At 43.6% G+C, this 23330-nt stretch overlaps 1 protein-coding gene across 8 annotated transcripts in view; it reads left to right on the plus strand.

The window, feature by feature from the left end:
* LOC105486544 (ring finger protein 144A) overlaps positions 1-23330 on the plus strand; it is a 128503-nt gene that overhangs the window by 10041 nt on the left and 95132 nt on the right. For 4 of the 8 annotated variants that reach the window (XM_071076177.1, XM_071076180.1, XM_071076176.1 and 1 more), the window contains exon 2: positions 16009-16208. The exons of 1 other annotated variant lie outside the window; for it this stretch is intronic. The gene's annotated coding sequence lies outside the window, so the exon portion shown is untranslated. Of the gene's footprint in view, positions 1-9513; positions 9651-13805; positions 14018-16008; positions 16209-16276; positions 16297-23330 lie in introns of those variants that run through there. 3 more of the 8 variants (XM_011749446.3, XM_011749444.3, XM_011749448.3) reach the window with 3 other exon arrangements.

A 23330-nucleotide genomic window follows, 5' to 3' on the forward strand; every position in this document is an offset into this window, starting at 1 on the left:
ACAGGTAGGAACTTACTCACTTTTACATTCTTTCAGTGCCTATAGTGCTCTTTCTGAATGGATTTTTGTTAAGTGATTGACTACAAGATAGAGAAACCTGGTTTAAGAGGGAAGCCTGGAACAGATTATGAATGAAAACATGGAATTCGAGTTTAAATTCTGTACTCCACCATGATCCGAGCAAATCACATGCTCTCTTTAGGTCAGGTCACAGAACAACACACCGCAAGACTGTGAGAAGTCGGGTGGGAATCTTTGCTTGGGTTTAAGAGTGAGGGTGGTAGAATGTAGCCCAGTGGCCCAGAATGCAGAGAGAGAATCCTGGTACCGTGGTTGTGTAGACACCATGTAAGTGAGATCCAGTGTAATAGCTGGCGAGGCTTCCATGGTTATGTTGCTGGGGGGCCCTGGGGCCCGAGGCACTCTGTGATGCACAGGAGGCATGTGACGTGGCCTTTGCCCGTGATGTACCTCATCCAGCAAAGGGAGACGCATAATGCAGAATGGTTAGGACCAAGTGCCAGAATGTGCCCATCCGAGCGCATGTCCTGGGCGTCTGGTGAGGAAGCGATTGTGGAAACGGGAGTCAGCATAGGTGGGCTTTGGAGAGCTGGGAAGAGTAGAGAAGGGGGTGCTCTGAGCTGTCAGAGAGCAGGGCAAAGACCCAGGCCAGGCAGGGTTTGTTCTGGAGGATACTGAGGAGACAGCGTTGTTGGATGAACCCTCAGGAGCAGCAGAGGAGGGGCCTCTGTCTCTCCTCCGAGCGTGGGACTCATGAAACACTGGGAAGCTTTCGCCAGTGCCTTGGAACAGCTTGCCAGGTAAGGCCCCAGGGCCGGAGATTCCTGTGGTTCTTCCTGTATCGGAGTTGAAGAGCTGCAGCTGCTAAGTGTGCTGTGAAGTGTGTGAGGAGCCGTCCTTCGTGTTCACTGTGTTCTCTGTCTCTGAGGAATCCGTTTTCTGAATAACTTACGTGCCCTTGGTCTAGGGTGCCAGTTGTGCACTCACAGGCATAACGCAGGCTGTGTGCTCTGAGGGAGCCTTTGCTTTGGGAAGGGTGCAGGCTTGTAGAGACCTTGGGGCTGACTCTTTGACGGATGGAGAATGTCAGGAAGCACCCGGGTCCTTCTGTGAGTTTTCTGGCGACCCCGATTGCCACGCGGCGAATCTTGGTAGCGTATGCACTGGAGCGATGTAGTCTAGGGCAGTGGCATCCAAAATGCTTCCAGGAGACTTTCTGAGTTGGCACCGTAGATCTGAACTCCCTTGACTAAAACACGCGCATTTCCTTCTAATCACTTGGCAGAAGTAGGAGGATTGTAATCCCTAGTGTGGACGGGATGGGGCTGGCTCTGTGCCACAGATCTCACTCACAGGTCGCAGGTCTTTCTTCTTTTTGTCTCAATGAAGCAGTAGCCAAGGCCCTGAAAACTGAGCCAGTCTGGTCGTTGGTGGCCGGCAGAGTGGTGGATAGGGCCAGGTGTATTAGGAAAAAGAAAAAAAAAAATCTCTTCAATCCATCGTGAGACCCTAAGAAACCAGCTGTGTTTCAGCTTCTGTCCTCCTCCTCCCTCCCCAGTTGCTCTCTTTACTTCCCTCATTATCATGTGTAGGGGTAAAAATGGCCAGATATGAGAGTAAGATTTCCCATTTATCCAAGGACAGAAGCAGGCAGGAACCTCAGGATCTGATGTGGGCAAGCCGCAGGTAAAGGGCAGGTTCAAGGCCCAGAATACAGGTAGATGATTCTCTCTAATATCTGCCTGCATCTTCACGTGGCTGTCTTCTCTCTCTGTCTCTGCGCTGGGAGTGCGTCTCTTCTCACAAGGACATCAGTCATGTTGGATTAGGGCCAACCCTGTTGATCTCATCTTCGCTTGATTGCATCTGCAAACACCCTAATAAGGTCACATTCATAAGCATCAGGGGTTAGGAGTTCAATATATCCTTTGGGGGAGACATGATTCAACACACACACATGTGTGCACACACACACATAAGCACACACATACACATGCATCGATACACACAACACATATATAGGTACCAGTATCAGGTGTGGTGTGTGTTTGTGTTTGGATATGTTAGCATATGTTTGGCCAGCAGCATAGCACTTATTAACAAGGACTTAAACAGCTTTCTGTTTCCTTGATAGCAAGGCACTGAAGGTAGGTGCTTGCTTCCAGGCGCTGGTGCAGTGGCTTGGGATGTTACTGAGAGCCCAGGTTCTCTCTTCTTTCTGCTCTGCCATCCTCAGCATGTTTTCCTTTGCTCCATGATGCAAAAGGGCTGGCCACAGCTGTGGCACATCTGTGTTTCAGGCAGTGAGAGAGGTGGGGGATTTGGTGTCAGCTGCATCTGTCCATTTTTGTCAGGAAGCGACAAGCTTTTCCAAAAGTTTGGTGGCTGACTCTATTCAGGGCCCAGTGCCAGAGCTGGGCTACGTGACTGGCTCCTGGAGAACGAGAAGGTGAGAAAATGAGGGTCTGCCTGGGAGAAGGTCCTGGAGGAATGGATAGGATAACACATGCAAGAGAACTGCCCCATGCAGGGGTTGGCCGTGCTAGGCCTTGATAACTGCCTTTCCCTCTCCTACCTGCTCTTCCTGGCAAAGCAGGAGCCCATATGGATTAGGCCCAGAGCCATGTGCATGCAGCTTCAAGGCTGCAGGTGTGGTGCTACGCACACCTGTGCGTTCCATCAGTAGGTTCCGTGTGGGTGCATTGTGGGCCGGGAATCCCAGTCCTGTCCTGGTCATCTTTGTACCCCTCTAGCACCCGGCACACAGTCGTCTCATAGGAGGCGCTCAATAAATATTTGTTGAGCTGAATTTGCATCTTTTCCCTTCAAAGACTTTTGAGTCCAGAAACAACCACACCCATTCACTATAATATTCATGAATATCTTACTCTTTATTTCTATTGTTGTTGTTATTTATTTACTTTTGTTCTTTTATCCATCATTTGGCAAAAACTACTTGGTACCAGGGATTCAACGACACATTGAGGACTATATAGTGAAGGTGAGGACTTGCAGAGAGGAAGGGATGGGGCGGAGTTGGGGGTGCCCTTTCTGAAACAAGGGAGAGTTTACCGTTCCGGAGTCCACATGGCAGGGATTCGTCTCTTAAACTTGAGGAATTTTATTGAGTCCAGTTTCACTTTAGTAAAAACAAACAGAACACGTAGGAAGCCCTATTGGTCCCGTCAGGTTGCCTGCTCTTCACTTCTGTTTGTGAAATAGCACAGGATTTTAGGTGCAGGGTTTTTCACATGCTGAATAAATATTTGTGTAGCCTTCGTTCTAGGCCAGGTACTGTGCTGTCAACTGTGAAAACCTGAGTAAGACTCAGAAGGACGTGTTGCAGCTCCTTCTGAAAGGAATGCACAATTTCTGCCTGCTGATTGGCCGAGGGAAGCATTTCTTATGTGTTAATACTTTAATCACTCCTGGGACTCTCTCCCTTTGGCCTACAGCTCTGCTTCCTTGACAGTGACCTTGTTATTTTTTCTGTCCCTGGCCATGTGCAGTGGATCCAGCCTTTCCTCGGGAGGACCAGCATGACTGTGCCTGCCTGGGCGACTGATCAGGGCCTTGAGCTGTGTCCTGCTAGCCTGGCAGATAAGGGCGGCTTTCCGGAGGCAGGCAGGACTTCTTCCTTGTGCAGCAGGGAAAACAGAATGCAGACAGGCGGAGGGGAAGCGAGGACCTGGAGCCAGGCTGTCCTCTGTGGTAGCCACTGGCCCTGTGGGGCCCCGGAGCGCGTAAACTCTGGCCAGTTCCAGTTGAGCTGTGCTGTCAGTGGGTTTGGGGTGTGAAAAACAGAATGTAAAGTACCCACTCATAATTGTTATATGGATTATATGTTGAGATGATTATATTTTGGCTATATTGGGTTAAATAAAATATATTACTAAAACTAACTTCCCATGCTTTTTAATAAAATGTGGCTATCAGAAAATTTACAATGATGTGTGTGGCTTACATCAGACTGAATTTCTGATCTGGAGGCCTTGGAGAACTGTGCTTCTTTCCAGGTTACCAGCCTTTTGACCAGCTCTTCTAGAGTGCTTACCTGCCCTGGATTCTGGGATCCCAGCATGGACAGGGTCCCTTGCCTGCATCTGGGGGCCTGGTTTGTGCCATTTCACTGTCACTAGGCACGTCGTACATGCCTTGAGGTTAGTTGTGGATGGTTCAGACTCTTGTCCCACTTGTCCAACTGGGGCATGTCCGTCTCTGTAGCCTGTATTATTCAGACTCAGCTCTTCAACCAGCTCAACTCTGTTCAGTCTCAATTCAGATTCCAACATGTTTGGGTCTTTTAAAAAAATGTGTAAAATGGAGGGTTTGGGTTCGATGAATTTAATATTTTTCCTTAAAACACTCTACTGTCAGAATCTACCCTGATGTCCATCATCTTTGCATCAAGTTCATTGCCGCAGGCCCCCTTCATTTCTCCTCTGGGTCCACCACCTGCCTGTGTGTTTGCCTGTGGCATTCTCCTGGCCTTCAGCTGTCAGGGCAGACGGCACCCAATGGATCTTGCACATATGTTTGATTCCCAGTGAAGACTGGTTGAGAGAAACCTCTCCCATACCTGTCTCTTCTCTGCACATCCTACATCTGCACCACAGACCAAGTACGCACGTCTAGAATACCAGACACGCCCCCGAGCCACCAGCTCCTAGCCCAGGTACTGCTCTCCTTCACTGGCCTTCTGCATGCCCTGGCCTCCGTGCTCCTCCCTTCCTTTCTGGCGACTGCACATTCCTCATTTGAGCCCTTGTCTTCAGAGTTGCCCCAGATTTTTTTCCACATCTTTGAAACCTGTGGCTTTTGCTGACCTTTTCTCCATGGTTGGCTCCAAGGCCTCCTATCACCTGACACCCTCTGTGGTCAAGGGCTTCCCTGTGAACTTCCTCCTCACCTGCTTTTTCCTGCATCCCCAGTGTCTCCTGCTGTGGCACCCTGCCTTCAGTGATGGTCAGAAACTGGCCCATCCTCTTCCTGCCACTTCTGGGGATTCTGCGTGCCCCCTTCAGGCCTCTTCAGTTCCCTGAGCAGCTCTGGCATTTTGGGGGTGACATGGAATGAAGTCAGCATCCATTTGCTCCCTAGACACAGCAGACTTGGTGCCGAGGGCCTATGAGCTTTGCCAAATGAAATATTTTAAAAAATTGGAAACAAGTATTAGCTCTAGAGTATTAAAAAAAAAAAAACACCAGAATTGGTGTTACCACGTATAACATGTCAACAAAATTTAACTGTTATTGACTTGATTGAAACTCCATGCATAGTTACATAGAAATTGTATTTAACCTGATGTGAGGGTACTTTTCAGTTTTTGGCATAAAGAGAGATGAGACCTGTGGAAGTCACGTGCCCCTGAGTTAAATACCGCCCTTGCCACCATATTTTATCTCTACCCAACTCTCCTTGACAGTGGAATTGAGACTGAGTTTGACATTTATTTGTTACGCTTCCATAGGGTGAATGTACAGTGAGCTGGGCTCCTGGAACTAAGCCGTGGGTGTTACTCATTTTGAATTTCCAGCGCAGGACGTGGTATGCTGAACTTCACTTGGGAACTTTTCACTGAACTCTCTCTCTCTCTCTCTCTATATATATATATATATTTATTTTAAATAAGGAACACTGGGATCCTGCCTGAAGGTCTGTGTTTTCTTTTTACTGAAACACCACGATGTGGTGGTTTTCGAAACCACGCATGTCTATAAACTGACCTCAAATGGCAAAAGCCCTTAGCTGAGGTGCTAATAAAAATAATTATTGTGAAGCTTATACAGTTGTAGTTTGGAAGACTGAATTATATTTGAATATTTCCTGGTATTGACTTATATGTTATCCACACCTACTGTTTATGTAGAAATCAATTTATTTAAAATATGACTACCATTATGTGATAATAAATAGCTTTGGAGATAGAATAAAGTTTTTCTTGTTAAGCAAGGAACTGTTATTTTTTTTTTTTAAATTCTATAACTACCATTATGTGATAATAAATAGCTTTGGAGATAGGATAAAGTTTTTCTTGTTAAGCATGGAACTGTTATTTTTTTTTAAAAAAAAATTCTATGACTACCATTATGTGATAATAAATAGCTTTGGAGATAGGATAAAGTTTTTCTTGTTAGCATGGAACTGTTATTTAAAAAAAAAAAATTTCTAAGAGAAAGTAGCTAAAGTGCGTTTCCTAATATGATGAAGTGGGCCCTGGTGTAGGAAGGAAACAAATATAAATCATGTTGGCTCGGCAGAAAGAATGAATTTCTAGACCTAAACTGGTGAAAGGATGGCTTAAGGAAGGACACAGTATTTTTATTTGCAATGGTGTGATTACTTTGCACGGTTGCACTTTGGGGAATCCAGCTCCAAGAAATACTAAATGTGGAGAAAAATAAATGCTTGATGCGCAAATGTATTTCTTCATGTTTTTTAAAGAATAATAGCCCCAAATGGAAAACATCTAAATATAGTTAAGTAAATATCATGCTCTAATTAGATAAGATTTTTGGAGATAGTGGGCATGAGAAATGTTTATATTATTAAGTGAAAGCAATGGTGAGGCAGAATAGTACAGTTTGATGTACAAACTTGAAAAATGTGCTGAGGAGAGAGAGGAATCAGAACTCTTAAGGACTGTGACATTTTTTCTATTTTTTATTTTTCAATTATGGTTATATTTCATTTTTAGTGAAGTAAATTATTTTAGTTTTGTAAAAAATTAGTTGTAAATTCAGTCACTCGCTCAGTCCACACAAATTTTATTACTTCATATACCAAAAATACATGTATACAGACACATGCCCACCACACACACACACACGTATCTATGTGTATGTGTCTATAGACACACACACACACATCTCTATGTGTATGTGTCTATAGACACACACACACACATCTCTATGTGTATGTGTCTGTAGACACACACACACACATATCTCTATGTGTATGTGTCTGTAGACACACACACACACACATACATGTGTATATATATGTATAATTTTTTTTTTTTGAGACAGGATCTTGCTCTGTCACTTCGGCTGGAGTGCAGTGGTAAAATCTCGGCTCACTACAGCTTTGATCTCTGGGACTCAAGCAATCCTCCCACCTCAGCCTCCTGAATAGCTGGGAGCACAGGTATGTGCCACCACACCCAGCACGTTTTTATATTTTTTTGTAGAGGTGGGGATTTGCCAGGTTGCCCAGGCTGGTCTCGAATTCTTGAGCTCAAGCAGTCCTCCCACCTCAGCCTCCCAAAGTTCTCGGATTACAGGCTTGAGCCACTGCACCTGGCTAACTATATATATTTCAACCAATACATCCACATTATATTATAAGTGGACATTTTGCTGCCGTGGAGTTGAAGTGAAACAAGGAAGAAACCCTCCTATTATTAATAAACTGGACAAAGCTATGCAGGCACGCACATTGCTCCTAAAGGGCTGCCCTCCCAGGCTGACCTAATACCGTACACCTGCAGGTCTGGCTGAGAGTACTGTTCATGTCAGAACTGGGACAGCATGCCCGGCAGAGTCCAGAAGCATCTCCTAGTGCAGCGGTTGTGGTCAGTGTTTGAGCAGAGAAGGCAAGACTGTGGGGACAGAGACAGGATCCTGCTCAAGACTTCAGGCCCCACTGGATTTGTGAAAAGACCTGTGACCTCTCTGTAAATGTTCCTGTTTTATTCATCTCTAAAATGAGAATAGTACCAGGGTTACTTATTTTGTGGGAATCTTCTGAGGATTAAAGAAATCATGCCCATGAAACTTCAAAGGAAAACCTTGAAGTCCTATCCAAAATGCAGATCCACAAATTACCCTTGGAATTCCATAGGTGGGAAGCTGGGTTTTGGGAATGGGGAGGGACAGGCCTGCTGACAGTATTCAGAATCCACGGTGGAGAGCTTAATTGGCTTAATAAAAGAGTGCCCTCTGGTCCACAAAAATGGAAGTATTTGACCCATGTAGTTTTTTCCCTAGGTTTCAGGTAAAGATAGCCTAGATGAAATAATGCCGTATTTCCATTTTTTCTCAATTTTCCGTTTTGGTGGTGGTTTGGTTTTAAATTTATGGTGAAAATGCCAGTGGCTCTTGTGTTATCTAGAAGTGTGCTGTTTAATCTCCAGATATTTAGAGATTTTTCCATCTCTCTTTCTCTTACTAATTTCTAGTTTAATTCCATTGTAAAATGAGGGCATACTTTGTATGATTTTTGTTTTTTTCTTTATTTTTACATTGAAGGTGTGGTTTGTGGCCTGGACTCTTCCCTTTGAACTAAAGGAATGTGTATTCTACTGTTGCTGGATGGAATATTCTTTAACAAGTAGATCAAGTCGATTGTTAGTGCTCTTCAGTTCACCTGTGTTCTTATTGATTTTCTGCCTGCTGAATTTGCCCATTTCTGGTAAAGGGGTGTTAAAGTCTACAGCTTTTAGTGGTGGATTTGTCTGTTTCTCCCTGCAGTTCTGTCAGTTTTGCCATATGTATTTTGATGCTCTGTTGTAAGGTATTACGTGTTTAGCATTGTTATGTCTTGGAAAATTGATCCTTTATTATTTTGTGATGGCCCTCTTTGTTGTGATGATTTTTTTCTTGCTTTGAATTCTGCTTTATCTGAAATTAACATAGCCAGTCCAGTTTTCTTTTGATTAGTGTTAGCATGGTATATCTTTTTCCATCCCTTTACTTTTAACATGAATCTTCCTGTTCGAAGTTTGTTTCCTGTGGACAACACAACAGGTAGTTGACGCTTGCTATTTTAGCCACCCTGAATATCTGTACCTTTTAACTGGTATATGTAGACCACTCACAATTATACATACTTTTAAAATAGAAAATACTGTGTATTGCTATTCGGAGATTTTTTTTTCCTTAGTATATTAGGTTACCTTATTCCTTTACAAAGTTACATAGCCAAAGGAATTGCTTTCTAAGTTCTTTAAAATTGGTATGTGTTTTATCTCACCATTCTAAATAAACTATTTTTTCCTGTGGTAATGCCTCTACTATAACAAGCTTCTCATTTTGTGCCTAATTTGGTATCCGGTCGGGTAAATCAATTGGTTCTTTGTGAGCAGTTTAAGCCTAAGACTCAGCTTCATTTTTATGAGTGATATCTTCGAATGAGGAATGGTGGCAGAATTAGCCAAATGCCTTTTATCACAATAAGAGAATTTTAAACAGTACTCAGTTAATTGATAACCAGTGAACCAACGAGTTTGTTCCATAGCTATAATTTGACAAATGTCTCCACTGCTGAAGAGTGTATTTTATTTTACCCCAGAGAAGACAAGTGCAAAATAACTCACTGCAGGGCAACTCTAAAGGGATCCCTGTGTTTCCCAGTGTACAGACTATTAGTATACGATGCATGCAAACAGAGAGGTGCTTTATCGAAGCGGGACAAGACCTCTATTCATAGTAAAGTCAAACAAACCACACATGTGAAAACCTCCACTTATAGTGGCTGCATAAGCTTAACTGCACAGAGCGATACTGCTTTTTGAAATATTAACTTGCCCGTTCAGCAACGGCTAAGAAAACAATCCTAGACTTGGAAATTGAAAGACTGGAGGGATTCCTTTGGAACCCCTTTGTGTACATGTGTGTGAGGAATTGTAGGTAAGTGGGAGGGTCTGTCTTGAGCAGTATTTTGCTGTGATAACTGGTGGGCACAGAGTCTAAATGTTCCTTCATTATGGAGAAGAGGGAGAAAGGATATGGAGAAGGAAGAGCCTCCACTGACTTGGATTTCTGTGTGGATTTCAGAGCAGACCCTACTCTAAGGATTTGCTTCAGTGAGGCTGCAATGCAAAGAAACGCTGTCTTTTTGTGGGATTTTAATTTAGAGCTTGCAACATGTTATACTTATGAGATACAATCCTTGGTGAGGCAAAATAAAAATAGTTGTTTTCTCTCAGTGTATAGTGTCTCATGGGTACTGTATCGAAAGCCTCTAAAAATTTAAAGTTATGAATGCAGAGAGTAAAAAACAACTTTGAAAGGAAAAAAAATGGAGAATAAAATTCCCTTTATTCTAAAGCAATTATCCACAGGTTTTTTTTTCAAATTTTAATTCTTCTAGAAAAATTGTATTGTGAGTATAGAACTTAAATGTGTGTTCACAAATGGGATCATGGTGTATAAATATTTTTGTACTGTGACTTTTTATTTGCTGATATATCTTAGACATCTTTTCGTGCCAAAACATGAAATATTAACTAAGGTTCAACTTATTCTTCACTCATATAGCTGCATTATTTATTCAGCTTTTCTTCTGTTGATGTAAAATAAGTTGTGTATGTAAGTAGATTTTCCGTTTTTGCTGTTGTGAAGATTGCTTCCAGGGTTTTTTGGTTTTTGTTTCATTTTGTTTTAACATACACATGATTTTTTTTTTTTTTTTTTTTTTGCCAATGTATCTCTAGAGTAAATACTTAGGACAGCACATGTGGGTCAGAGTTATGTGTGTTTTATATTTTCATCTGTTCCTAAGTCGTTTTCCAAAATGACATCTATTGTTGTACTGCTAAAAAATGAGGAGAGTTCCTCTTTCTCCACATTCCACAGTGTTGGGTTTTTATTCAACAGTATCGAGGTTTTTCATCATTGCTGATCTGACAAGTGAAATATGGTATCTTTTTACTTCATGTCTTTAATTAGGAGTAAGTTTCAGTGGGAGCTGAAAACAGCTTTTCAAATGTTTATCAGCTACTGGTATTTCTCTTTCTGTGAACCTGTTCACATTCTTTACCTGCTTTTCTATTGCAGTGTTTTCTATTGATATTTTTCTGTATAAATTAAAAGTATTAATTCTTCATTACATGTAATGAGAGTAATTATTCCCAGTTTTGTTATTTACTTTTTACTTGTCTTATGTTATTTTTTTCCAAATAGAAATATAATTTTTATGTAGTTAGAACTTTACCACTTCCTTATTTTTGAGGTTTGCTTTAAAGGCCTTTCTCCCTGCTGGGTTATACATATTTTAGTTATTTTTTTCCTCAGGTAAAATTGTAGTTTTACTTCTAGCATTGTTAGGAAACCAGCCTAATCTTTTTTTCCCAGCCTATTTTTTCCCCACCTATAGCTATTTGTCTGAAAACTGCTTAGTGAATAACCCATCTTTCTTCTATTGTTCTGAGACACTACTTAGAAGTATTTAAAGATATCTGCATAGAAGACTTTGTGGAGTCCTGGGTAACAGCAGAGCTCTGCATCTGGACGTGGGTTGCCACTCACAGCTATCTGACCTGGGCAGATATTTTAACCTGTTTCCTCTTCTGTAAGATGCAGCTCTTTTGCAGTAGCTGTACTTTTGCCAATATTGTGCATATCACAGCCAAGTTCAGTGACTGTCACATGGTCATCACTCAAGAAAAAGAAAAAAACCACATGGTCAGGGTGGAGTGGGCGCTGTCTGTGCTTCTCATTGCCGCTTCCAGGCCATTGTGCCTTCTTCCTCCCTAAAACTTCCCCTGCTCCCTTGAGACATGTGCCATCAGGCTTTACTGTCCCTCTTCCTTCTTCTTTGAACCTTCTACAGATGCCCCCTCCTTTTGTCCTCCTCCGTATTCATAGATGAGTTTAGCAACGAATTCACCATCTTCATCTTCCTTCCTGTTACTACTTTAGCCATTTCAACATCTGCATAGCAGGCCATTTCAAAACTGGATCCCTCACTTTTCTTCTTTGGCCTCCTTTTGGTCATCCTCGTTGTCTTACATGAACTGCCCATTCCTTCAGTAACACCCTGTTCCTCTAAAATCTGGACATCCAGCATCCTGTTCTGAGGTCGCCACCCTCTCCGTGCAGCTCTCCCTGCAGCTCCCTTTGCAGCTCCCTGTTCCTCCTCCCTCACTGGTCACTCTTCATTCCTGAACTGTGTCTCTTTGTTTGGACATCCGAGGGCCCCATGGCTCCATCCTCAGGCCTCTTTTGCTGTCTTTCCCTTCTATATCCCTGCCCAGGTGAGCTCATTTATCCCCCAGTGTTAATGTTAACAGCATGTAGATAGGATGGCCTCTCACTTTGTGTCACCAGACCACCCCCAAGAGCCCGTGCTTGTCGTGGGCACAGCAATCTGCACACCTACCCTAGGGCTTCTGAGGGACACCCCTGTCATGGACAGGGCTGCTCACATGACCGTTCAGGACAAAAGTCTGGAAGCGTCTTTGACTTCTTTCTTTCCCTCCCTCCTTCCCTGCCACCCTTCCTTTCTCCCATCAAATCTTTGGGAGGTACCTTCAGAATCTGTCGGGTGTCTGCTTCTCACTGCTTTCACTGTTCCTTTAGGCCAAGCCACCTAAGGGAACAGTTCCCTTAGGATCTCTGGCGGCTCGGCCTACGGGAATAGTGAAGGCGGGGAGCGCTTCACTCTCAGTGCTTGTGAGGAGCAGTGAGCATGTTTGTGGAGCATGTTCTTCCTCTGTACATTCGCATGCCCTGCTTCCTCATTTCATCCAGGACTCACTTGAGATACCACGTCTTCAGAGAGGCCTTAAAGACTAAGAAAATAGCATATCCTTTCTTTACCTGGTTGTGTTTTATTGTAGCTCTTATCACTAGCTGATGGCATGTGTGTACACACCCCCCCACACACACATACATAGATGCATATATACACATGTATACACATACATGCGTCTTTAGATGCATGTGTGTGTGCATATAGAGAAATACTCAGACTGCAAAATTCTAAAGGTTTTGAGTGGTTGTCACTGACTTTTTTTTCTCATAAGCCTTTTTATTGTAGTGATTTCAGCTGCTGCTATTTTGGTGCCTTTATTTAATAAGGAGTCATCTTATATAATCTTTAAAAATCACCAACGGGATCCTTTTCTATATTGATATACACACACTTGGTGAAAGAAATAAATGAATAAAATAATTTCTTTAATATATGTTTTTTTGCATCAGGTTGACTTTCTCAGGTTATTCTGAACCATTGAGTCTTTTGTTCATAATTTGAAGTAGCATCTGTGTTCCCAGAAAGGTGTAAATTAATTAATTGTATTGAAATCACCAGAGAAGCACACTGTTAGGAAATGAGAAGCCTCATCCTGTCCTTCAGTATATCAGAGTTTTTTCAATGACACACGGTAGTGTGTGTGTGTGTGTGTGTGTGTGTGTGTGTGTGTGTGTCGCCGAGGGCCAGGTGCGTTCTTACAGATTCCTGCATAGTCTGAGCTCCTTGAGAGCAGAAACCACATCTTATTCACCTTGATATCACGCCTACCTGCTGTCTCAGCACATGGTCGAGGTGCAAGAAAAGGCTGAGGAGTGCATGAACATTTACTACAGATGTTTCTGCTAAAACCCAATACATGCATTCCTGGTGTTCTGTAAAACCAGGTACTAAAAATGTGGGGGCTTCTTGAGTATTGAGGAACTGACCACTCAATACCCGTGTGGCTTTGTAGCCAGAGTAGTATGAAGAATAATTCTTGATACCTGGGCACACATGCAGCTTGGCTGGAGGCTGTAAGTTAAAAATATGGATGACAAACAAGCAAGTGAAATGCATGGCACTTCATTAGCGCCTGTTTGCTGGTGCTGAGAAAATGCGGATGCCAGTTAGCTATGTGACCGTGGGCCACTGTCCAGTTGGGGGCAGGAGGCTTTGCAACCTGCCAACAGCCCAGGAGCCACACTGGGCTCCCAGCACACCCCTCTGGGCAGAGAGCTCTGTGGCCAGGCTCTCTTTATAAATCTTTTTATAATGCAGCTGGGAAAGGCTTCATTTGCCAGTGCACCAGCTGAGCAGAGAGCTTGTCTTCCTGCTGGAGGTTATAATTCTGTTTATAAGCTCTCTTACCTGGGAAAAATGGCAGAAGCTGTAGTAAAAGACATTATATTGTCTTTTATTTGAAGGCTCAGAATTTATTGCCAAGTAAAGGCAGAGAATAGATTTGCAACAAAGTGGATACCGTTTTCTGGAATGGGTATCTAGATGCTGCTCAGGACTGAGGAGGAACAGCTTTCTGGAGGTGAGAGGCTTGCTCTGTGCACCGCCGGTGATGTTCGGAGGCTGGGTCAGGGCTCTCAGCTGGCGGAGATATTAGCATTAAAGACTTTAGCTTGAGCAGCCTTATCCTGAGTGCTGCAAAAAATTAGCATCCTCAGACTGCATGTGGGCAATGCTTGCTATTTTAGTAAAGGAGCAGTAACAAGGGAATATCTACCAAAAAGATACGTGGGCCTGTCCACCAGGCTGTGTCTTCTGGTCAGATGGAAACACCGCTCCTCTGATTCTCTGCTTTGAGAAAACTAGGATGGCCCTGCAGAGGCAGAGGGGGAGAGAGAAAGATGCAGTTGAATTTGTTCTTTGCTTCCCGAACAGAAATGCCTAAAGTTAAGCAGAGTTTACATATAGTGTTGCAGTCTTGATGAACAAAAGCTATACTGAGAAAGAGAACATTTGGGAAAACCTGAAGTAATCTTGCCTTCGTCTTTTACATTTTTTTCCACTTGGCATGTTTCTTTCCTCTCCTCTCCTCTCCTCTCCCCTCTCTCCTCTCCTCTCCTCTCCTCTCCGCTCCTCTCTTCTCCTCCCCTTCCCCCTCCCCTATCTTCCCCTCCCCCTCCCCCTCCCCTCCCCTCCCCTCTCCCTCCCCTCTCCTCCCCTCTCCCTCCCCTCTCCTCCCCTCTCCCTCCCCTCCCCTCTCCTCCCCTCTCCCTCCCCTCCCCTCTCCTCCCCTCTCCCTCCCCCTTACTTTCTCCTCCCCCTCCCCTCTCCTCCCTCCTCCCCCCCCTCCTGCCCCCTCCCCTCCCCTCCCCTGCCCTTTCTTTTCTTTTTTTTTTTTTGATAGAGTTTCACTCTTGTTGCCCAGGCTGGAGTGCAATAGCGCAATCTTGACTTACTGCGACCTCTGCCTCCTGGGTTCAAGCGATTCTCCTGCCTCAGCCTCCCATGTAGCTGGGATTACAGGTGCCTGCCACCATGCCCAGCTAATTTTTGTGTTTTTGGTAGAGATAGGGTTTCACCATGTTGGCCAGACTGGTCTCAAACTCCTTACCTCGTGATCCACCTGCCTCGGCCTCCCAAAGTGCTGGGATTACAGGTGTGAGCCACCACGCCAGGCGTCTTTCTTTCTTCTTAAATAGTAGTTTTATTAAAATAGAATTCGAACAGTATAAAAGTCATCATTTTAAAGTACACCATTCTGTGGTTTTTAATCAATCTGTTAATATATTAGTTTGGAAAGTGTTGCTATCTTAGCAATATTGTCTTCCATCCATGAGCATGGGATATCTACTTTTTTAGGGCTTAATTTCTTTTAATGATGTTTTGGTAGTTATTAATAGACAGATCTTACACATCTTTTATTAAATTTGTTTCTAAGTATTCTTTCTGGTGCTATTCTAAATTATGTTTCTTGTAATAACATATAGTGTTACTCATTCAAACAATTCCTGCCATTTGAATGGAGTGTTTAAACCATTTAGTGTAATTACTGATAACATTGAATTTATGTCTGCCATTGTACTATTTGTTTTCCATGGATCTTAATGTCATTTGTGTTCTTCTGTTCTTCCATTTTGCCTTCTTTTTCATTAGTTTATTTTATCCTCTTTTAATTCTATTTTTATTTTATTATATTCTTTTGAGTTATTTTTTTCATGGTTGCCCTGAAAAGCAAGCTTTTTTGTGGATTTGCACCTCTCTCTATAGGAGACTCAATGGGCAAAGCTGAATGGCTGTGATTGAAAAGGAGGGGACAGAATGAAGATCGAGGGGACAGTTTGTTATCTCAGAATTGTCTGTGTTGATGGATTTATTCATTAACTTCTTGGTGGATTTTTTTTAACATAGTAAACCTCAGTTTTTTCTCCGGTGTTCTATTATGCTTCACAACTGTCTGACTGGATAAGATTTCTAATGTCAGTAGCCTTTCCTCTGGGCTTGAAGAAAGGCTTTGTACCCTGCTCTTCTCCTCCCTGCTGCTCTAACTGCCTGTGTTCTTCTCTTGTTTCCTAGGCATCCAGCACTCTGCTGACTCTGACATGCCCCCAGCATCCCCCAGCTCTGCAGGGAGCCCTGGTGCCGGAGACCTTCTCCCGCTTCTCCCTATGGGCGCCTGACCTGAGGGCAGAGCTGTCTGAGTGTGCATAAGCACAGTAGGACATCAGGACCTGGCCGGAAGACGTTTCCTCTCCTCCCCTCTGGACTTCTCAGAGGTAACTTTGAATTTGGAAAATGAAGGCTTGCCAACCTTCATTGATCTCTTCTTAGAGGAATCTCAGGCCATTGCTGGAATCTAAGATGGTAGGCCTGCCTGGGTGGATTTTTCTATACCTCTTAAGCCACACTGTATAGGCAGTTTTCTAGTAGGCTTCCCTGGAATGAATTTTAAGAGAGTGTTCAACACATTATTTTATGCCATTGTAGTTATTTATACTTTGGAAAGATTTCCAGGTTTGTTCATTTGCTACTTATAACAATCTTTTGAGACTCCTGTTTTAGATCTCCCTGATTCACTAGAGAACACGTGGATTGGGCTCCCGCGTGTGCCAGGCACAGCTCTAACTCAGAACACAGTGAGGCAGCACCAGTTCCTGCTCGCATGGAGATTCTGTGTTTGTGGGGAGTACAGGTGGAGGATGGGGGTTGGGATAGGCAGGAAGAGATAGATAATTTTCATTTGACAGTAGCAGAAGCAAATTACATGCTATGCAACAAGCCCTAGATATTGTAGAGAAAAGAAAAAGTAGACTATTTAGTCCTGTTGAGTAGGACGGGGCAGGTTGCAGTTTTAAGTGGAGTGGTCAGGGAGGTCTCTAAAGGAGAAATTGAATATGTACTTTAAGGAGGTGCAGGAGCTAGCCACTTAGCATCCGGGCAAGAGCACTGCAGAGAGAAGGACTGGTGGCTGTAGCACACAGACAGCTGGAGGAGCACCCAGCCCAGCGTGGCTGGAAGGACGCAGCACAGAGCTGTAAGCTGGGACTGAGCGGGACATAGCAGGGCCTGACTGTGCCTGCCATTGCAGGCTGTTGGGGAATTCCGGGTTCATGATGGGAAATCAGTGTAGGGTTTTAAGCAGAGAAGCAGGGTCTAATTCATTTTAATCAGCTTACTCTGGCCTCTACATTGAGAATAAACTGTGGAAGGTGAAGGAGAGGGTAGAATCCAGGAGACCATCTTGGAGGATATTGCAGATGGCAGAAGACAAGGCTAGAGTCCAGGAGACCATCTCAGAGTACTTTGGAGAGAGTGGAAGGCAAGGGTAGAGTCCAGGAGACCATCTCAGAGGCCATTGCAGAGGGTAGAGGACAAGACTGGAGTCCAGGAGACCATCTCAGAGAACTTTGGAGATGGTAGAGGACAAGGCTAGAGTCCAGGAGACCATCTCAGAGGTCATTGTAGAAGGCAGATGACAAGGCTAGAGTCCAGGAGACCATCTCAGAGGTCATTGTAGAAGGCAGATGACAAGGCTAGAGTCCAGGAGACCATCTCAGAGGTCATTGTAGAAGGCATATGACAAGGCTAGAGTCCAGGAGACCATCTCAGGGGATATTGGAGAGGGTGGAGGACAAGGGTAGAGTTCAGGAGATGATCTCAGAGGACATTGTAGAAGGTGGAGGACAAGGGTAAAATCCAGGAGACCATCTCAGAGGACATTAGAGAGAGTGGAGGACAAGGGTAGAGTCCAGGAGACCATCTCAGAGGATGTTGGAGAGGGCGGTGGAAAAGAGTAAAATCCAGGAGGCCATCTCAGAGGTCGTTGGAGAATTCTACTTTAGTAATCCAGACAAGACACAGTGGGGCACACTCTGCAGATAGCAGCAGCAGCAGCAGGGAAAAGTGGCCACATTCTGGATACAGTTTGAAGAGAAAGCCCTTACCATGTCCTTCCAGAGTGCTTGTGAGTATGAGGAAAAGGGGAAAGTCTGTAATGATTCCAGGGACTTTAGTTTGAGTAACTAGATGGAATTGTCACCAGTGGAGATGGAGTAGGTTGCAGCCAGAGAAGGCTTGGGTGCAAAAAGGGATTCAGAGGCTGGGCACGGTGGCTCACGCTTGTAATCCCAGCACTTTGGGAGGCCGAGATGGGTGGATCACCTGAGGTCAGGAGTTCGAGACCAGCCTGGCCAACATGGCAAAACCCTGGCTCTACTAAAAATATAAAAATTAGCTGAGAGTTGTGGCAGATGCCTGTAATTCCAGCTACTCAGGAGGCTGAGTCAGGAGAATCTCTTGAACCTGGGAGACGGAGGTTGCAATGAGCTGAGATCACGTCATTGCACTCCAGCCTGGGTGACAAAAGCGAGACTCCTTCTCAATTAAAAAAAGAGATTCAGAGTTCAGTTTTGAACTTGCTGAGCGTGAGAAGATTATAAACCACCCACATGGAGATGCCGAGTGGGTGATCCTATCCAGAGCTGGTCGTTTAAGAGGGCGGTCTGTGCCGGAGATGTGATGGGAGTCTTTGGCCTCTGGTTGTTATTTCAAGGAATAAGATCAGATGAGATCCCCAGTGAAAGAAGAGAGGAGTTGTACGGACAGGGCCCTGGGGCATTCCAGCTTCATGAGGAGCAGAAGAGGACAAGCCAGCAAAGGAGAACAAGAGGGAACAACCAGGGAGGAAGCGGGGAAACCAGGAGCATGGAGAGGACTGAGAATGGAGGCTCAGGTCAGTGCCGGGGCCAGTGGTCCGGTGGCTGTGGCCACACACGCTAGATTGGAGAGAAGAATGCAGGGGAGGTAGTGGATACAGGGATTGTAGACAACTCAGTTGAGCTTTGCTGCAAAAGGGAGCAGAGTTTGAGGTGGTATCTGGTGGGGTAAATAAGCTCAGGAGAATTGTTTTTCAGTTGGAAGCGTTATCAGCATGTTTAGATGCCGATGGGAGTGATTGAGTAGAGAGTGAAATATTGATTATGTGGGATGGAGGGTTGCTGAAAACACTTCTTGAGTAGGCGAGAGAGATGGGTTTGTGGACAAGTGGAGTTACTGGCTTTAGGAGGAACGTGGATAGTTGCCAGTGGGGATGGACCAAATGATGGATACATGCATGGGTGGTGCTCAGAGGAGGAGGCTCTGCAGTTCTCTTCTGATTGCCGACCTTCCTTTGTGAAATGGGAGTCAAAGCTAGCATCTGAGCATGCCACATGGAGGAGGGATTGGAAGTCTGCAGAGACCAGGAGGCAGCAGAAAGCCCTCTAGAGAGGTGGAGGTGCAGAGCGGTCATCGGAAGCTTTCCCAGCCCTCTCGAAGCCCTGGCCGCAACTGAAGGAGCCACTCTGGTGACTGCACGCTTCTCTAGATAGCCCTGCTGGGGAGCTGACGCGTGCAGATCAAGAATTGAGTGATCGTTTGGCCAAGCTGAGGGGGACACAGTGAAAGAGTGGCTGGAGTTGGTAGTGTGTGCCGGGGAGAGAGGATCCTAATCTCAGAGGGCACTGAGACAGGGAAGTGAGGAGCGAGGACAGCAGGGCTGAGGGAGGAAGGAGCAGAGGAGGAGCCATTGGAGATGCGGGAGGAGGCCGAGCACTGTGGGGCCAGGGCGATGGAGAAGGGACCTGCAGTGGCACAGGCAGGGATCTGAGGTGGTGTGAGGAATCCAGAATGTGGGGTGTCTGCGAGTGCCGCGGGTTCCAGTGTTCCTCCCAAAAGCTCGGCTTCTTAGTCATCCTGCCTCACGTTTTCATTGTCCGTACTTTAAAAGGGCGGCTGGAGAGATCTGCCCCTCCACTTACCCGATTGCCTACTCACCCCTTTGGTGGGTAGTTGCTAAGGTGAAAAGGCATTGCTAAGGTGTCACTGTTGCATTTCCTGGCTGGTGCACTGTGGCCCCGATGTGGCCACCAAGAAAGCTGACATCTGAAGTTCCCCCTCCCACTTTCTCTTCCATTCCTTGGAAAATAAATGCATTCTAACTTTATGTTTATTTTTTAATCTTAACATTAACATATTAGGATTACTGCATCTTTCCCTGCAGTGCTTTTGCTGGTCCCGAGATAGGGCCTCCTCAGGTGTGAGGGAGACAGTAAAGAACCCTGGAGAAAACTCATCATGAGGCCAAGTGGAATTCTGTGTTCTCTCTGTTGGCCACGCCCACCTCCCGGGACGCTCTGTTTGGGAATCTGTCTCAAACAAATTCCAAGAACTGTGAAATGGCTTCATATTCACAAAAGAGTCATGGTGAAATGGCCAAAATACTAGAAAATGACATTCCAGCGTGAGCAAAGATGTTTTTAAATGTTCGGGATTTATAAAGAGAGATGATTTTCATGGACTGTAAACCAGCCTCAGTCCAGCCTTCTATGACTGATGTAGCTAAATCTGAAATACAGGTTTTTATTCTGTTTGGTTTTGTTGTTTTGTTTTTCCCAAGTGGGAAATATCAGTAGTTTAAAAAGAAAAGAAATCGTCGGTTAAAAACTTGGCCTTAGCCCTGGCCATCACTCAGCCTTGGGACCCGCCACGTTTGGGAACTGCAGCTTTATGTGGCCGGCTCATTGCTGGTCTGCCTTTGGCTAGTTGGCCTTTAGGGCAAAGGTCGTTTTTAAAGCATGAACTGGAAGCGAAAAGATCAATACCTTGCTCTAGTTCCTCCTGGATTCAGAGTTCCTGACGTGGAGAAATGAGCAGTATTTTTAGAAATGGAAACAGAGATGCTCTTCTGAGATGCAGCGGCTGATGGTATCGTTAAAACCAATCGTAACCACATTTTCCACATTTAGCTCAGTTACAGTTTTCTGGGGTTTGTTTTCTTTTGTTCTTCAGCACTTTGGGCCATTTTCCTCCGTGTTCTGTGCTCTAGGCTATGGTGTTAAGTCAGTCTGTTGCTGGGTCACTCTTCTCTGAGCCTTCCGGGTGTGTATACTTGCCAAATTGGAGGGGCCAGAGAACTACTGGCAAGAGAACAGCAAGTGCCTGTTTTCTATGGCAGTATAGATTTCTCTAGAAAGATCAAGTCGGCATTTAATGAGCACCCATGATGTGCAAGGTCCCATGCTTGAGGCCCCCAGGATAAATGAGGAGACACAGGCCGACTTCTGTTTGTAAGATTGTGGGTTTTTTTGTTGATTTTCTTTTTTTTTTTTTGGGTAATGTTGACAAGCTGAGGATGTGGACTCCAGTTCCCAAAACTTGGGCACAGGCCAGAGTAAAACTAAGACAATGGGAAATGGGTGCTGACTGTTAGAAGAATTCTCACAACCAAGGCAGTTCTGAGCCTGCTGTGAGGAAAGAGATGAGAACCTGGGCCCTGGAACAGCAGGGCTGGGGGCCGCTTGGAGCCTGGAGTCTGAAGATTTCCTGTCGGGAGGAGGTAGAATCTGTCTCCTGGGCAGGGAGAACCATTCAGATGTGTCAAGGGTAGTGATGTGATTCAAAACAAAAGGGTTCTGGATGGTTGATTGGGTGATATCTGCTTCTGGGATAAAGGGAAGAAGACCTAGCAGGAAATGTTGCGTCATGAGGCTTAACAAAAACAAATGTATTTTTGTTCTTATTTTAAACATATATTTCTTTTGATTATTCCCAAAAGCCTAACAACAGAGCTTCATAGACACATGCATATACATTCGTTAAAGAAATATCATGCCTGCTGTCAGACTTACAGCTTCATCAATAACGTCTAATTTTAGCTCAATTTAACACTACTTTATTAAGTATAAATGAGAACACCATTAGTATCTTGCCTTTATAATTTGTTATAAAATGGGTAACATAATTCAATCACCTCAATCTTGATTTAAACCTGACCTTACTGATTTTAATAATCTGTTTGATGAGTTATGTTTCATAATTTATCTCTCAGTGCTTTAAAAATTACTTTTCCTTTTTTCTTTCTCTCTCTGTAAATATATATGATATAAATAAATACCTATAATTATATGTACATAAATATATAGTCAATGTAAAAACATTTATTTGAATTTAAAAATAAGGTGAAACCTCTTCTGATAGAACATAGGGTTGATCGATTTGACAGTGAGAACCTCCTTTGTTTCTTAGGTTATTAGAATGAGCTAAATATACAAATAATATTGACAAACATGTAACTGAAACATTTTTAATAATAAAATCGTGTATTAAGTTTTTTTTCAGGCTCGTTCTGAGTATATTGACTTAAACAAGGTGCCTCCAAGTGAAAAAGTAATGAGTACAATTATTTATAAAGTCTTAGTATAGTCTCTTGATGTATTTCCCAGAAACTGGGCTTGAATGACTAATATCTTGGTTGTTCATTATTTACATATCTGGTGGTTCCCCAAGGTTTACTTTTGTGGGAATATCTGCTGATTAAGTTGTCAGCTGATCACTTAGAGTTAGTTTTTCTTTGATTACTACGTGATTTTTGGCATACATGTAGAAGTTCAGGACTTGAGTTTCATTTTTACAGTGTATCTTCTAGTCCATCTGTGTATGTATGTGAACAACGTAGTGAAGTTATTATAGCTATAAAAGTGAAAAATTGGAACAAAATTGATCTTGAATTGAGTCTTATTATACACATAAGTAATATTTATCTGTAGATACACAAACTTAAAGAGAAAAAAATCCAAATTCTTCTATTTTCAATAGAAGTTTATTTTTTAGATTTAAGAAATATACATTAATTTCATATTTATCCTGTTTTTATTAATTATGTAATCATTACAATTGCAGTAATTTTTAATAGTTGGAACCTTATGGTAACAAGCTATTTCAAAAATTAATACTTTTCTTAATTTTTAAAATCAGTAAAATACTTACGCTGATAAAATATAGACAAAGAATCCTAGCTTACATTACATGAAGTGAAAATTATGTCAGGAGAATAACAATGCTAATATAGTTTCAGAGAGATAAAGGAATGCTATAAAATTTCTGCCCAAGAAGAAAGTTTCTGCATATATAAAACTTAGTGATAGGCCAAAATTAAATCGTTTTCAACTGAACTTGACTTATTTTTCAAAAGGCAATATGCCAGAAGTTATATCATTTTCAGTGATTTGTAGTTCTTATGAATTTTTTTGATGGCAACTGAGGGCACGTGCAAAGGGCCTGAGTAGTTTTTAAAAATTATTTTAAGCCGTATTTAAGCCAAAAAGAGGGACAGCCTCTGCTGCAGGCCACACAGTGCCGATGAGAGGGTCTGTGGGAAGAGGTGGAGCTGGAGAGTCGGTGAGGCCTGGCTCTGCCCCGTCCTGCCCACGTGATCTGGAGAAGCCACATCCCTCTTGGATTTGTTCACTGTACAATGGGAACGGCAGATGCTCTCTCTAACGATCAGATGTATTGAAGGATGGGGAAATTGTTCGTAACGTGTGATCAACGTTCAGATATTAGCCACTCACATGTTAACT

The sequence above is a fragment of the Macaca nemestrina genome, chromosome 13, assembly GCF_043159975.1.
Source record: "Macaca nemestrina isolate mMacNem1 chromosome 13, mMacNem.hap1, whole genome shotgun sequence".
NCBI classification, from domain to species: domain Eukaryota; kingdom Metazoa; phylum Chordata; class Mammalia; order Primates; family Cercopithecidae; genus Macaca; species Macaca nemestrina.